This window comes from Spea bombifrons, chromosome 9, assembly GCF_027358695.1.
Source record: "Spea bombifrons isolate aSpeBom1 chromosome 9, aSpeBom1.2.pri, whole genome shotgun sequence".
In the NCBI taxonomy this organism is placed as follows: domain Eukaryota; kingdom Metazoa; phylum Chordata; class Amphibia; order Anura; family Pelobatidae; genus Spea; species Spea bombifrons.
This window is the reverse complement of record NC_071095.1, coordinates 26,861,796-26,875,886: the sequence shown is the minus strand read 5'-3', so window position 1 is coordinate 26,875,886 and position 14,091 is coordinate 26,861,796. Positions and strand designations below refer to the sequence as shown.

The following is a 14,091-nucleotide window of genomic DNA, read 5'->3' as shown; positions in this document are numbered from 1 at the left end:
TGCTGCCCGATCTCCTGTAACAGCTTCCGGCGTGAAGCCGGAAAACTGTTACAGATAGAAATGCCCGATCGCGCTTTCCCTTCCAGGTGACGTCACTACTGACGTCACCTGGAAGTTCACGGGAGGATCGGGTATCCCTGCAGGGTCTGTCTAGACCCTGCTGGGCTACTCGATCACTCCGATGAGGGAGCTGTAACAGTTTTCGGCACGAATGCCAGTAAACTGTTACAGTTGGAAATGTGCGATCGCGCTTTCCCTTCCGGGTCACGTCACTACTGACGTGACCTGGTAGCTCACGGGAGGACAGGGTATCCCTGCAGGGTCTATCTGATCATGAGGGAGCTGTAACAGTTACCGGCATTCATGCCAGTAAACTGTTATGGTTGGAAATGCGCTTTCGCGCAATCGGGCTTTCCCTTCCGGGTGACGTCACTACTGTCTAGACAGACCCTGCTGGGCTACCTGATCGCTCCGATGAGGGAGCTGTAACAGTTTCCGGCACGAATGCCGGTAAACTGTTACAGTTGGAAATGCGCGATCACGCTTTCCCTTCCAGGTCACGTCACTACTGCAAAATATCCTCAGCAACACAGATGTGTTTGCGAAAAAAGCGCATGAAATTATTGCTACGGCTGACTTTGGCAGTGATTGGCGGCCACATGGTTGCATGAAAATTGTCCAGATGCTCTTGAGGAGATACTCTGGGTTGTCTGCTTTACGGAAATATATACTTTTATGGGGATATTTATAATTAGGGGGGTGCTAAACAGCCCCAAATGAAACATAGGTCTACTAAAGCAAAATGTGAAAATTTCACGTTTGGAATCTATAACGCGCATGGTCCGGTTTGTGCCCTGTAAAGTCCAGAAAACCACAAAAAACTAGGCATGTGGGGTATTTCCGTAATCAGGAGAGGCGGCTGAACAATTTAGGATAGATTTCTCTGCCGTAACACATACCCTGTACAAAAAACCCTAAGAATACTACAAAACACTAAGACGCGTTGTTGAAAAAAGCGCAGGACCTAATTTCTGTGGCCACCTTTGACAGTGATTGGTGGCCAAATACCTGCATGTAGAATGCCCAAATACCCCTGATAAGATAGCCTGGGTTGTCTGCTTTACAGAAGTATATACCTTTGTGGGTGTTTTTGTTTTATTTGTTTAAAATTAAGAGTTACAGTCCCATCATACCTAATGTAAAAATTTTACGGCTTTGTATAAAGTAATGTACACCTTATAGTATGTTGCCTATATGTGCTGGAAAAGTATGAAAATTCTATATAAATTAGGTATTTCTGAAATCAGGACACCTGAATTGATAAATTTGGATGGAATTTTCTGTCACTTTACCTATCTCTATCTTTCCTTGAAAAAACTATATATAGTTTACATGGGTACACTATTCACAGGAAAAGTGAATAATCGCTGAACCGACATAGCGCAAAAATGGCAAAAACCCCTGGGATTGAAGGGGTTAATTTGCTGCTTCTTGAACCACTCATTTGTTGCCTTGGCTGTGTGTTTTGGGTCATCGTCATGCTGGAATACCCATCCAAGACCCATTTTCAATGCCCTGGCTGAGGGAAGGAGGTACTCACCCAAGATTTGACGGTACATGGCCCCATCCATCCATCCATTTGGTGCGGTGAGGTTGTCCTGTCCCCTTAGCAGAAAAACAACCCCAAAGCATAATCTTTCCACCTCCATGTTTGACGGTGGGGATGGTGTTCTTGGGGTCATAGGCAGCATTCCTCCTCCTCCACACACAGCAAGTTGATGCCAAATAGCTCGATTTTGGTCTCAGCTGACCACAACACTTTCACCCGGTTCTCCTCTGAATCATTCAGATGTTCATTGGCAAACTTCAGACGGGCCTGTACATGTGCTGTTTTGAGCAGGTGAACCTTGCAGGCGCTGCAGGATTTCAATCCTTCACAGCATAGTGTGTTACCAAGTTGTTTTCTTGAGGACTATGGTCCCAGCTGCCTTGAGATCATCCATAAGATCCTCCTGCGTAGTTCTGGGCTGATTCTTCACTGTTCTCATGATCATTGAATCTCCACTAGGCGAGATCTTGCATGGAGCCCCAGAACGAGGGAGATTGGCAGTTGTTTTGAGTTTCTTCCATTTGCAAATAATCGCACCAACTGTTGTCACCTTCTCACCAAGCTGCTTGGCTATTGTCTTGTAGCCCATTCCAGCCTTGTGTAGGTCTACAATCTCGTCCCCAACATCCTCGCACAGCTCTTTGGTCTTGGCCATGTTGGATAGTTTGGAATCTGATTGATTGCTTCTGTGGACGTGCTTCTCTCCTTTAAGAGAGTGATCCTAATCTCAGCTCGTTACCTGTATAAAAGACACCTGGGAGACAGACATCTTGCTGATTGATGATAGGGGATCAAACACTTATTTCAGTAAAGTGTAAATCAATGTATAACTTATTTGAAATGCGTTATTCTGGAATTTTTTTTGTTATTCTGTCTCACTGTTCAAATAAACCTACCAGTAAAATTATAGACTGATCACGTCTTTGTCAGTGGTCCAACATACAAAGTCAGCAGGAGATCACATTTTTTTTTCCTTCACTGTATAAGCTAGCATCAGAGAGGACCAAAGGGCTACCATTGATAGGAGGCTAGCATCAGAGGGGACCGAGGGGCAACAATGAGACATTTGCGGAGGCTGCCAACAGTGCGGACCGAGGGGCGACAATGAGACTTGCGGAGGCTTCCATCAGAGCGATGGTTACACACAGTGACGCCTGCATGGTCACAAACACACAGTGACGCCTGTATGGTCACAAACACACAGTGACGCCTGCATGGTCACAAACACACAGTGACGCCTGCATGGTCACAAACACACAGTGACGCCTGCATGGTCACAAACACACAGTGACGCCTGCATGGTCACACGCTTTTTTCCTTTACTGTATAAACTACCATCAGAGCGGACCAAGGGGCTACCATTGATAGAAGGCTAGCATCAGAGCAGACCAAGGGGCAACAAAGACACTTTCGGAGACTACCATCAGAGGGTCACCCACGGTGAGGCCTGCAGGGTCAACCACATGCTGAATGGGACATTGGGAGCCTCACGGGACTCACAATATTCCTGGGCGGATAGAGGAAAGGCATCAGAGCGGACCGGTGCACAACAATCAAATGGAGGCTAGCAATAGAGCGTTTTGCATCATAGAGCAACTTTGCAGAGTTTTGCATCATAGGGGCCACCATAAGATATACGCTACCATCAGAGCGGACTGAGGGGATACCATTGAGCGGAAGCTACCATCAGAGCGGACTGAGGGGATACCATTGAGCGGAAGCTACCATCAGAGCAGACCGAGGAGCTACCATTGAGCAGAGGCTACCATCAGAGCGGACCGAGGGGCTATCATTGAGCGGAGGCTACCATCAGAGCGGACCAAGGGGCAACAAAGACACTTGCAGTGACTACCATCAGAGGGTCACCCACGGTGAGGCCTGCAGGGTCACCCACGGTGAGTCCTGCAGGGTCAACCACATGCTGAATGGGACATTGGGAGCCTCACGGAACTCACAATATTCCTTGGCGGATAGAGGAAAGGCATCAGAGCGGACCGGTGCACAGCAATCAAAGGGAGGCCAGCAATAGAGCGTATAGTGATGCCATTTTCAGATATCTGCAGAGTTTTGCATCATAGGGCCCACCATAAGATATAGGCTAGCATCAGAGCGGACTGAGGGGCTACCATTGAGCAGAGGCTACCATCAGAGCGGACCGAGGTGGCAACAATGAGAGGAGGCTAGCAATAGAGCGACGCCTGCATGGTCACAAACACACACACAGTGACGCCTGCATGGTCACACAAAGTGACGCTAGCATGGTCACAAACACACACAGTGACGCCTGCATGGTCACACAAAGTGACGCCAGCATGGTCACAAACAGTGACGCCAGCATGGTCACTGTAACAGGTTCACCAAGGGAGCTGTAGTATCTCCCAGAGATCACCCACATGTATCCTCCTCTTGTCCCCGGAATCACTTCCAGCACCAGCCAGCATGCGCACCTTGGAACCCTGCTATGTGTACCCAATAAGTAGACACACAACTACCTTGAATTGAGTACAGCAGGAATGAACAGTTTATTGTTGTAAAACAGACTGATATAGCCACAGAACTTCATTAACATAAATCAACATTGATAAACAGGTACATGTAGACAACCCAATCTTTAATCCCCTTTAGCTACTGAATATCCCCCTGGTAGCCATCCTGTTAATGGGATTGGTTTACACAATGGAGTTCCTGCCTGTTTGGCAGCCAGGCTGGAGCCATCTCTGAGTACCTTGGGCTCCTGTATGACAGGTCATTCTGTCACATATCTCCCCTTTTAAAATGAAGACTGAACTGGGGCCAGACCCCAACCGGGTCTGCATCCAGTTCAGTCGGGGAGCACAGCTCCGTTGCTCCTAGAGTTGTGGATGCAGGGGGCTGGCAAAGGGCACCTGTCCCACTAACCAGTCCTGGGGTGCACTTAGAGACTGGGGAGTTCGGGTCCCAGACGAGGACAACAGTCCCACTCGCCAGGGCAGGGAGACAGGGTCCATAATCTGCAGGTAGCAGGCTTGCTTTCAGTCCTCTCCAGGGGCCCCAGTGATGGACAGTTCCGTCACACACTCCATCACAGTCACAAACAGTGACGCCAGCATGGTCACAAACAGTGACGCCAGCATGGTCACACACAGTGACAGTCACCCAAGGAGAGGACTGCAGGGTCACCCACATGCTGAATGAGACATTGGCAGCCTCACGGAACTCGCAATATTCCTGGGCGGAGAGAGGAAAGGCATCAGAGCGGACCGTCAGAGTGTAAGAGACAGTGACAGAGTATAACAGACAGTAGCAGAGTGTAAGAGAGTGTAAGAGACAGTAGCAGAGGGTAAGAGACAGTAGCAGAGTGTAAGATACAGTAACAGAGTGTAAGAGACAGTAACAGAGTGTAAGAGACAGTAACAGAGTGTAGTAGAGTGTAAGAGAGTGTAAGAGACAGTAAGAGAGTGTAAGAGACATTAAGAGAGTGTAAGAGACAGTAGCAGAGGGTAAGAGACAGTAGCAGAGTGTAAGATACAGTAACAGAGTGTAAGAGACAGTAACAGAGTGTAGTAGAGTGTAAGAGAGTGTAAGAGACAGTAAGAGAGTGTAAGAGACATTAAGAGAGTGTAAGAGACAGTAAGAGAGTGTAAGAGACAGTAACAGAGTGTAAGAGAATGTAAGAGACAGTAGCAGAGTGTAAGAGACAGTAACAGAGTGTAAGAGGCAGTAGCAGAGTGTAACAGAGTATAAGAGACAGTAGCAGAGTGTAAGAGACAGTAGTAGAGTGTAAGAGTGTCACATGGCATATACCATCCTCTAGGATCACATTGTCCCAAATGTTCTCAGTATACTGTGAATGTCTTCGGGGATCTCTTCACATAGACACCGTAAACCTGTGTAAGAGACAGTAGCAGAGAGTAAGAGACAGTAACAGAGTATATGAGACAGTAGCAGAGTGTAAGAGAGTGTAACAGAGTATAGGAGACAGTAACAGAGTATAGAAGACAGTGACAGAGTGTAAGAGAGTGTAAGATACAGCAGCAGAGTGTAAGAGACAGGGAGAGAGTGTAAAAGAGTGTAAGAGACTGTAGCAAAGCGTAAGAGAGTGTAACAGAGCGTAAGAGAGCGTAAGAGAGTGTAAGAGACAGTAACAGAGTGTAAGAGACAGTAACAGAGTGTAAGAACAGTATCAGAGTGTAAGAGACATTAGCAGAGTGTAAGAAAGTGTAGTAGAGTGTAAGAGATAGTAAGAGAGTGTAAGAGAGTGTAAGAGACAGTAAGAGAGTGTAAGAGACAGTATCAGAGTGTAAGAGACAGTAGCACAGTAAGAAAGTGTAGTAGAGTGTAAGACACAGTAACAAAGTGTAAGAGGCAGTAGCAGAGTGTGAGAGAGTGTAAGAAACAGTAGCAGAGTGTAAGAGACAGTAGCAAAGTGTAAGAGAGTGTAAGAGAGTATAAGAGAATGTAAGAGAGTATAAGAGAGTGTAAGAGATAGTAACAGAGTGTAAGAGAGTGTAAGAGACAGTAACAGAGTGTAAGACACAGTAACAGAGTGTAAGAGATAAGAGCAGAGTGTAAGATAGTGTAACAGAGTGTAAGATAGTGTAACAGAGTGTAAGAGTTAGTAGCAGAGTGTAAGAGACAGTGACAGAGTATAAGTGACAGTAGCAGAGTGTAACAGAGTATAAGAGACAGTAGCAGAGTGTAAGAGACAGTGACAGAGTATAAGTGACAGTAGCAGAGTGTAAGATAGTGTAATAAATAGTAGCAGAGGTTAAGAGACAGTAGCAGAGTGTAAGAGAGTGTAACAGAGTGTAAAAGACAGTATCAGAGTGTAGTAGAGTGTAAGAGGCAGTAGCAAAGTGTAACAGAATATAAGAGACAGTATCAGACTGTAAGAGACAGTAACAGAGCGTAAGAGGCAGTAGCAGAGTGTAGTAGAGTGTAAGAGAGTATAAGAGACATTAACAGAGTTTAAGACACAGTAAGAGAGTGTAAGAGATAGTAGCAGAGTGTAAGACAGTAAGAGAGTGTAAGAGAGTATAAGAGAAAGTAACAGAGTGTAAGAGAGTGTAAGAGACAGTAGCAGAGTGTAAGAGAGTATAAGAGACAGTAGCAGAGTGTAAGAGACAGTAACAGAGAGTATACGAGACAGTAGCAGAGTGTAAGAAACAGTGACAGAGTATAAAAGACAGCAGCAGAGTGTAAGAGAGTGTAAGACACAGTAGCAGAGGGTAAGAGACAGTAGCAGAGTGTAAGAGACAGTAGCAGAGTGTAAGAGACAGAGAGTGTAGCAGAGTGAAAGAGACAGTACTAGAGTGTAGTAGAGTATAAGAGAGTGTAAGAGAGTGTTACAGAGTGTAACATGGCATATACCGTCCTCTAGGATCACATAGTCCCGAATGATCTCAGTATACTGTGAACGTCTTCAGGGATCTCTTCGCATAGACACCGTAAACCTGTGTAAGAGACAGTAGCAGAGAGTAAGAGAAACAGAGTATATCAGACAGTAGCAGAGTGTAATAGAGTGTAACATAGTATAGGAGACAGTAACAGAGTATAGGAGACAGAAACAGAGTGTAAGAGATGGTAGAAGAGTGTAAGAGGCAGTAACAGAGCGTAAGAGACAGTAGCAGAGTGTAAGATAGTGTAGTAGAGTGTAAGAGACAGTAGCAGAGCGTTAGAGACAGTAGCAGAGTGTAAGAGACAGTAAGAGACAGTAGCAGAGTGTAAGAGACAGTGACAGAGTATAAGAGACATTATCAGGGTGTAAGAGAGTGTAAGCGACAGTAGCAGAGGGTAAGAGACAGTAAGAGAGTGTAACAGAGTGTAACATAGTGAAAGAGACAGTAGTAGAGTGCAGTAGAGTGTAAGAGAGTGTTACAGAGTGTCACATGGCATATACCATCATCTAGGATCACTTAGTCCCGAATGATCTCAGTATACTGTGAACGTCTTTGGGGATCTCTTCGCATAGACACTGTAAACCTGTGTAAGAGACACTAGCAGAGTGTAAGAGAGTGTAACAGAGTATATGAGACAGTGACAGAGTGTAAGAGAGTGTAACAGAGTATAGGAGACAGTAACAGAGTGTAAGAGAGTGTAACAGAGTGTAAGAGACAGTAGCAGAGTGTAAGAGACAGTAGCAGAGTATAAGAGACAGTAGCAGAGTATAAGAGACAGTAGCAGAGTGTAAGAGAAAGTAAGAAAGTGTAAGAGACAGTAAGAGAGTGTAAGAGACAGTAGCGGAGTGTAAGAGACAGTAGCGGAGTGTAAGAGACAGTAACAGAGTATATGAGACAGTGACAGAGTGTAAGAGAGTGTAACAGAGTATAGGAGACAGTATCAGAGTGTAAGAGACAGTAGCAGAGTGTAAGAGACAGTACTAGAGTGTAAGAGGGTGTAACAGAGTGTAAGAGACAGTAACAGAGTGTAAGAGAGTGTAGTAGAGTGTAAGAGACAGTAGCAGAGCGTAAGAGACAGTAGCAGAGTGTAAGAGAGTGTAAGAGACAGTAGCAGAGTGTAAGAGACAGTAAGAGAGTGTAAGAGACAGTATTAGAGTGTTATACACAGTAGCAGAGTGTAAGAGACAATAGCAGAGTATAAGAGACAGTAGCAGAGTGTATGAGACAGTAGCAGAGTGTAAGAGACAGTAGCAGAGTGTAAGAGTATAAGACAGCAGCAGAGTGTAAGAGACAGCAGCAGAGTGTAAGAGACAGTAGCAGAGTGTAAGAGACAGTAGCAGAGTGTAAGAGACAGTAGCAGAGTGTAAGAGGCAGTAGCAGAGTGTAAGAGGCAGTACTAGAGTGTAAGAGACAGTACTAGAGTGTAAGAGACAGTAACAGAGTGTAAGAGAGTGTAAGAGACAGTAACAGAGTGTAAGAGACAGTAACAGAGTGTAAGAGAGTGTAGTAGAGTGTAAGAGACAGTAACAGAGCGTAAGAGACAGTAACAGAGCGTAAGAGACAGTAGCAGAGTGTAAGAGACAGTAAGAGAGTGTAAGAGACAGTAGCGGAGTGTAAGACACAGTAGCGGAGTGTAAGAGACAGTAGCGGAGTGTAAGAGACAGTAGCGGAGTGTAAGAGACAGTAGCGGAGTGTAAGAGACAGTAGCAGAGTGTAAGAGGCAGTAGCAGAGTGTAAGAGACAGTACTAGAGTGTAAGAGACAGTACTAGAGTGTAAGAGACAGTACTAGAGTGTAAGAGGGTGTAAGAGAGTGTAAGAGACAGTAACAGAGTGTAAGAGAGTGTAGTAGAGTGTAAGAGACAGTAGCAGAGCGTAAGAGACAGTAGCAGAGCGTAAGAGACAGTAAGAGAGTGTAAGAGACAATAGCAGAGTGTAAGAGACGGTAGCAGAGTATAAGAGACAGTAGCGGAGTATAAGAGACAGTAGCAGAGTGTAAGAGACAGTAGCAGAGTGTAAGAGAGTATAAGAGACAGCAGCAGAGTGTAAGAGACAGTAGCAGAGTGTAAGAGACAGTAGCAGAGTGTAAGAGTGTAAGAGACAGTAACAGAGTGTAAGAGAGTGTAAGAGACAGTAGCAGAGTGTAAGCGACAGTAGCAGGGTGTAAGATAGTGTAAGAGACAGTAGCAGAGCATAAGAGACAAAGAGACAGCAGCAGAGTGTAAGAGACAGTAGCAGAGTGTAAGAGAGTGTAAGAGACAGTAAGAGAGTGTAAGAGACAGTAGCCGAGTGTAAGAGATGGTAAGAGACAGTAACAGAGTGTAAGAGATAGTAGCAGTGTGTAAGAGACAGTAGCAGAGTGTAAGAGGCAGTAGCAGAGTGTAAGAGGCAGTAGCAGAGTGTAAGAGGGTGTAAGAGTGTAAGAGTGTAACAGAGTGTAAGAGACAGTAACAGTGTAAGAGACAGTAGCAGAGCGTAAGAGACAGTAGCAGAGTGTAAGAGAGTGTAAGAGACAGTAAGAGACAGTAGCAGAGTGTAAGAGACAGTAAGAGTGTAAGAGACAGTATTAGAGTGTTATACACAGTAGCAGAGTGTAAGAGACAATAGCAGAGTGTAAGAGAGTGTAAGAGACAGTAAGAGAGTGTAAGAGACAGTAAGAGAGTGTAAGAGACAGTAAGAGAGTGTAAGAGACAGTAGCGGAGTGTAAGAGACAGTAGCGGAGTGTAAGACACAGTAGCGGAGTGTAAGAGACAGTAGCGGAGTGTAAGAGACAGTAGCGGAGTGTAAGAGACAGTAGCGGAGTGTAAGAGGCAGTAGCAGAGTGTAAGAGGCAGTACTAGAGTGTAAGAGACAGTACTAGAGTGTAAGAGACAGTACTAGAGTGTAAGAGACAGTACTAGAGTGTAAGAGGGTGTAAGAGAGTGTAAGAGACAGTAACAGAGTGTAAGAGAGTGTAGTAGAGTGTAAGAGACAGTAGCAGAGCGTAAGAGACAGTAGCAGAGTGTAAGAGACAGTAAGAGTGTAAGAGACAGTATTAGAGTGTTATACACAGTAGCAGAGTGTAAGAGACAATAGCAGAGCGTAAGAGACGGTAGCAGAGTATAAGAGACAGTAGCAGAGTGTAAGAGACAGTAACAGAGTGTAAGAGACAGTAGCAGAGTGTAAGAGACAGTAGCAGAGTGTAAGATAGTGTAGTAGAGTGTAAGAGACAGTAACAGAGCGTAAGAGACAGTAGCAGAGTGTAAGAGAGTGTAAGAGACAGTAAGAGACAGTAGCAGAGTGTAAGAGACAGTAAGAGAGTGTAAGAGACAGTATTAGAGTGTTATACACAGTAGCAGAGTGTAAGAGACAATAGCAGAGTGTAAGAGACAATAGCAGAGTATAAGAGACAGTAGCAGAGTGTAAGAGAGTATAAGACAGCAGCAGAGTGTAAGAGACAGTAGCAGAGTGTAAGAGTGTAAGAGAGTGTAAGAGACAGTAGCAGAGTGTAAGATAGTGTAAGAGACAGTAGCAGAGCGTAAGAGACAAAGAGACAGTAGCAGAGTGTAAGAGACAGTAGTAGAGTGTAGTAGAGTGTAAGAGAGTGTAACAGAGTGTAACATGGCATATACCGTCCTCTAGGATCACATAGTCCCGAATGATCTCAGTATACTGTGAACATCTTCGGGGATCTCTTCGCATAGACACCGTAAACCTGTGTAAGAGACGGTAGCAGAGAGTAAGAGAGTGTAACAGAGTATAAGAGACACTAGCAGAATGTAAGAGAGTGTAACAGGGTATATGAGACAGTAACAGAGTGTAAGAGAGTGTAAGAGACAGTAGCCGAGTGTAAGAGAGTGTAAGAGACAGTAAGAGAGTGTAAGAGACAGTAAGAGAGTGTAAGAGATAGTAGCAGCGTGTAAGAGACAGTAGCAGAGTGTAAGAGACAATAGCAGAGTGTAAGAGACAGTAGCAGAGTGTAAGAGACAGTAGCAGAGTGTAAGAGACAGTAGCAGAGTGTAAGAGACCGTAGCAGAGTGTAAAAGAGTAGTAGAGTGTAGAGTGTAGTAGAGTGTATCAGTTCCCTGGTGGGTGGATGTCTGGTTAGTACATATGTTCCCTGGCGGGTGCATACGTTTCCTGGTGGGTGGATGTCTGGTTGGTGCATAAGTTCCCTGGTTGGTGGATGTCTGGTTGGTGCATAAGTTCCCTGGTTGGTGGATGTCTGGTTGGTGCATAAGTTCGCTGGTTGATGGATGTCTGGTTGGTGCAAAAGTTCCCTGGTTGGTGCATAAGTTCCCTGGTGGGTGGATGTCTGGTTGGTGCATATGTTTCCTGGTGGGTGGATGTCTGGTTGGCGCACGAGTTCCCTGGTGGGCGCACGAGTTCCCTGGTGGGCGCACTAGTTCCCTGGTGGGCGCACTAGTTCCCTGGTGGGCGCACAAGTTCCCCGGTGGGTGGATGTCTGGTGTGTGCATAAGTTCCCTTTTAGCATGCAGTGTCATGGAGTAACCGAGTGGTTGGGTGTCAGCGCAGTGTCACAGGTAACTGAGTAGGCGTTATCCAATGGTGCTAGGGCCAGTGAGCCTGTAGGTGTTGGTGCTTAATAAAACATAATTTAAACAAGCAACCATTTCTTTATTACAATCTACCATTTATAAAAAAACATGCTTAAGGCTAGGTTTCCACTTGGTTTTTTTTTTGCTAAAAACGCCAATAGCGCCACCTGGCGTTTTTTTAGTGAAAAAACGTTGCAGCCAGATGTTAGCTGTTCTTCAATAGGAAATCGCAAAATGCCATTTCCACTTGGCGTTTTTCTGTTTGGCGTTTTTTCAGTCCTCTTTGGCGTTTTTCTACTTTTTTGGGCTCTGTGGCAGTTTTTCAAAATCGCAGCATGTTGACACTGGCGTTTTTTGCAAGGAAATCTTGGCGTTTTTCTCCAATAGAAGTCTATGGGAGAGAAAAAACGCCATGAAAAAGCCATGTGGGTTTATTGCCTTGGCGTTTTTTATGGCGTTTTTTCCACAGTTACAATGCAGAGGATGGACCCAGTATCTGTGTGTCCTACGAGAAATAGGCTGAAAACAAACAGTTTCACACAAAACAAAGTCCTGGACTGGTTCATATTGAATTTTACACCATTTGGAACAAACATGCCATTACAAACAAACATACGCGACTGGATCCTGCGTGCCAAAAGCAACAGCAAACAATTTGCACCATCATTTGGGGCCAATCTTCCCAGAGGAGCAGACATTCGAAATAAAGCATGCCTTACAAACCACAGAAAAGAGACTTAAGGGTCTACCAAGTAAATGACATCAGGAGGGGGCAGATACTTGCCATTTATCCTAATCCCTTTTAGCTGGGTGAAACTTCTAACTTGTAAAGGCTGGAAAAACTGCCTAAGGTCAAAAAAAGCAATTTCCACAGAAAGGCTAAAACGCCAGAAAAAACTCCAGAAAAAACGCCAAAACGCAGGTAAATGCATTGGCAGTTTTTTTGGCGTTTTTCATCAAGAAAAAAACACAGGACAAAAACCCAAGTGGAAACCTAGCCTAATAGAAGTTAACAAAATTAGAAAACAAACGGTTTGCATGTTTAACACATCTCTAGGGAAACGCCTTGCTTCCTTGGCGTGGAATGTAAATCTGTAATGGCTTGAATTCTTCTCGACTGCTGGGTTCTGCCGCTCTTTGTAAACAGACTTGGTAAAGAAGGTAAGAAATAAAGTAGACCTGTCCATGTGAAGATGTGTAAAACATGCAGAGCTGAAAAGGTCCGTCTCCTGCTCATTGGGACATGGGGAGCCTCATGGGACCCCGAGGTGGAGCAGGCCGGGGTGGGGGCAGAGGGCCACGTTGGTATCCGTATGGAGGTGGTCTGGGTGGGCCGTTGTAGCCATGTGGTGGCATCAGAGGTGGAGGGCGCATGCCTGGTGGCATTCCTGGGTGACCTGTGAAAGGGCAGAAAGTGGGTTGTTCACCAGACATCTATACCACCAAGAACATCTAAAGCCCAAATGGGGGTTTTGTTCAAAGAACACTTGTTGAGCACAGCAGTTACAATGGACCTATCTGCAGGAACACTGAGTGCGAGCTGTTAGCGCATGACGCTAGACTGAGCGGCTGCGGGTGCATTGTCTAAGAGCGGGTGGCGCCAGTGCACTGCGTAAGAGACAGAGAGTGGGTGCCAGTGCACTGCGTAAGAGAGACAGTGGGTGCCAGTGCACTATACAAGAAGTGAGCTACCCCCCCCAATCTTAATTAACACAGCAACACTAACCACTCATCTGCAATCCCTGTCAGGAAACATCTACATGGTCTGTCAAGCTCTGCCACATGAAGTGCATTTTTACAAAGGTGTATATAGGGGTTACGTATAAAATGGTGCCATATGCTTCGTTGCTGGATAAAGCTTTGCCTAGCATACAGGGCGGGGGAGCAATTTTATCGTACATATGGCACAGCCAATAGCAGAGGCCACCTGCTCGGCCAGGCTTAACTCGCCTCATAACCAAGACAGCATCAGAAATAATTAGCAGTGCTGTTAAACTCTTTAAAGGCCACACAATCTTTTGCTATAGGTTTACTCACGGCAGCAAACTGTACAGAAGCTAAGAAAATAACCAACCTGCTCAACGATTGGTCGTAGAGGAACAGCATCTTTAGCACGCCATCTTGGAGCAGAGGAAAAACAGAATCTAGGAACAGAATCATGGCGCCAAATGGTGGTGCTCGTGGAGGAATTCCCATAAGAGGTGGCGCAGCCTCCCTGAAAGACAAATCAGTTAATGCTGAATTTAAACCCAGCCTGGTATCCACCATGAAGACTTATCCTATGATCAGTTGCAGTCTTCTAATGCAGGTCACAGAGTTCTGCAACATGGCAACCATAAGACTAACAGAATGGAGCAGGAACAGTAAAATTTGTAATATTAAGGCCGACCCCAGTGAGTTTCTGATTTAAAAAGTGGAGAGCTGACCCTGTATGATGTATTGTTAAATCAGTCAGTAACACATTTTATGGAGCTGGCTAAACAGATTGGCTTATGCTCTGTGAGGTAGAGCCAATCCCGAAACCCACATCAGCCTGAAAACAGGGAAGATACAGAGAAAGCTTATGTG

At 45.3% G+C, this 14,091-nt stretch overlaps 1 long non-coding RNA gene across 1 annotated transcript; it reads right to left on the bottom strand.

Moving 5' to 3' along the window:
- Nucleotides 1-5,390: 5,390 nt before the first annotated feature.
- Nucleotides 5,391-10,675, bottom strand: LOC128505093 (uncharacterized). The gene is made up of 3 exons (XR_008355533.1): nt 10,597-10,675; nt 6,959-7,041; nt 5,391-5,475 (listed from the first exon to the last, which is right to left on the bottom strand). It is a non-coding gene; the product is annotated as an uncharacterized LOC128505093 (long non-coding RNA).
- Nucleotides 10,676-14,091: the final 3,416 nt, after the last annotated feature.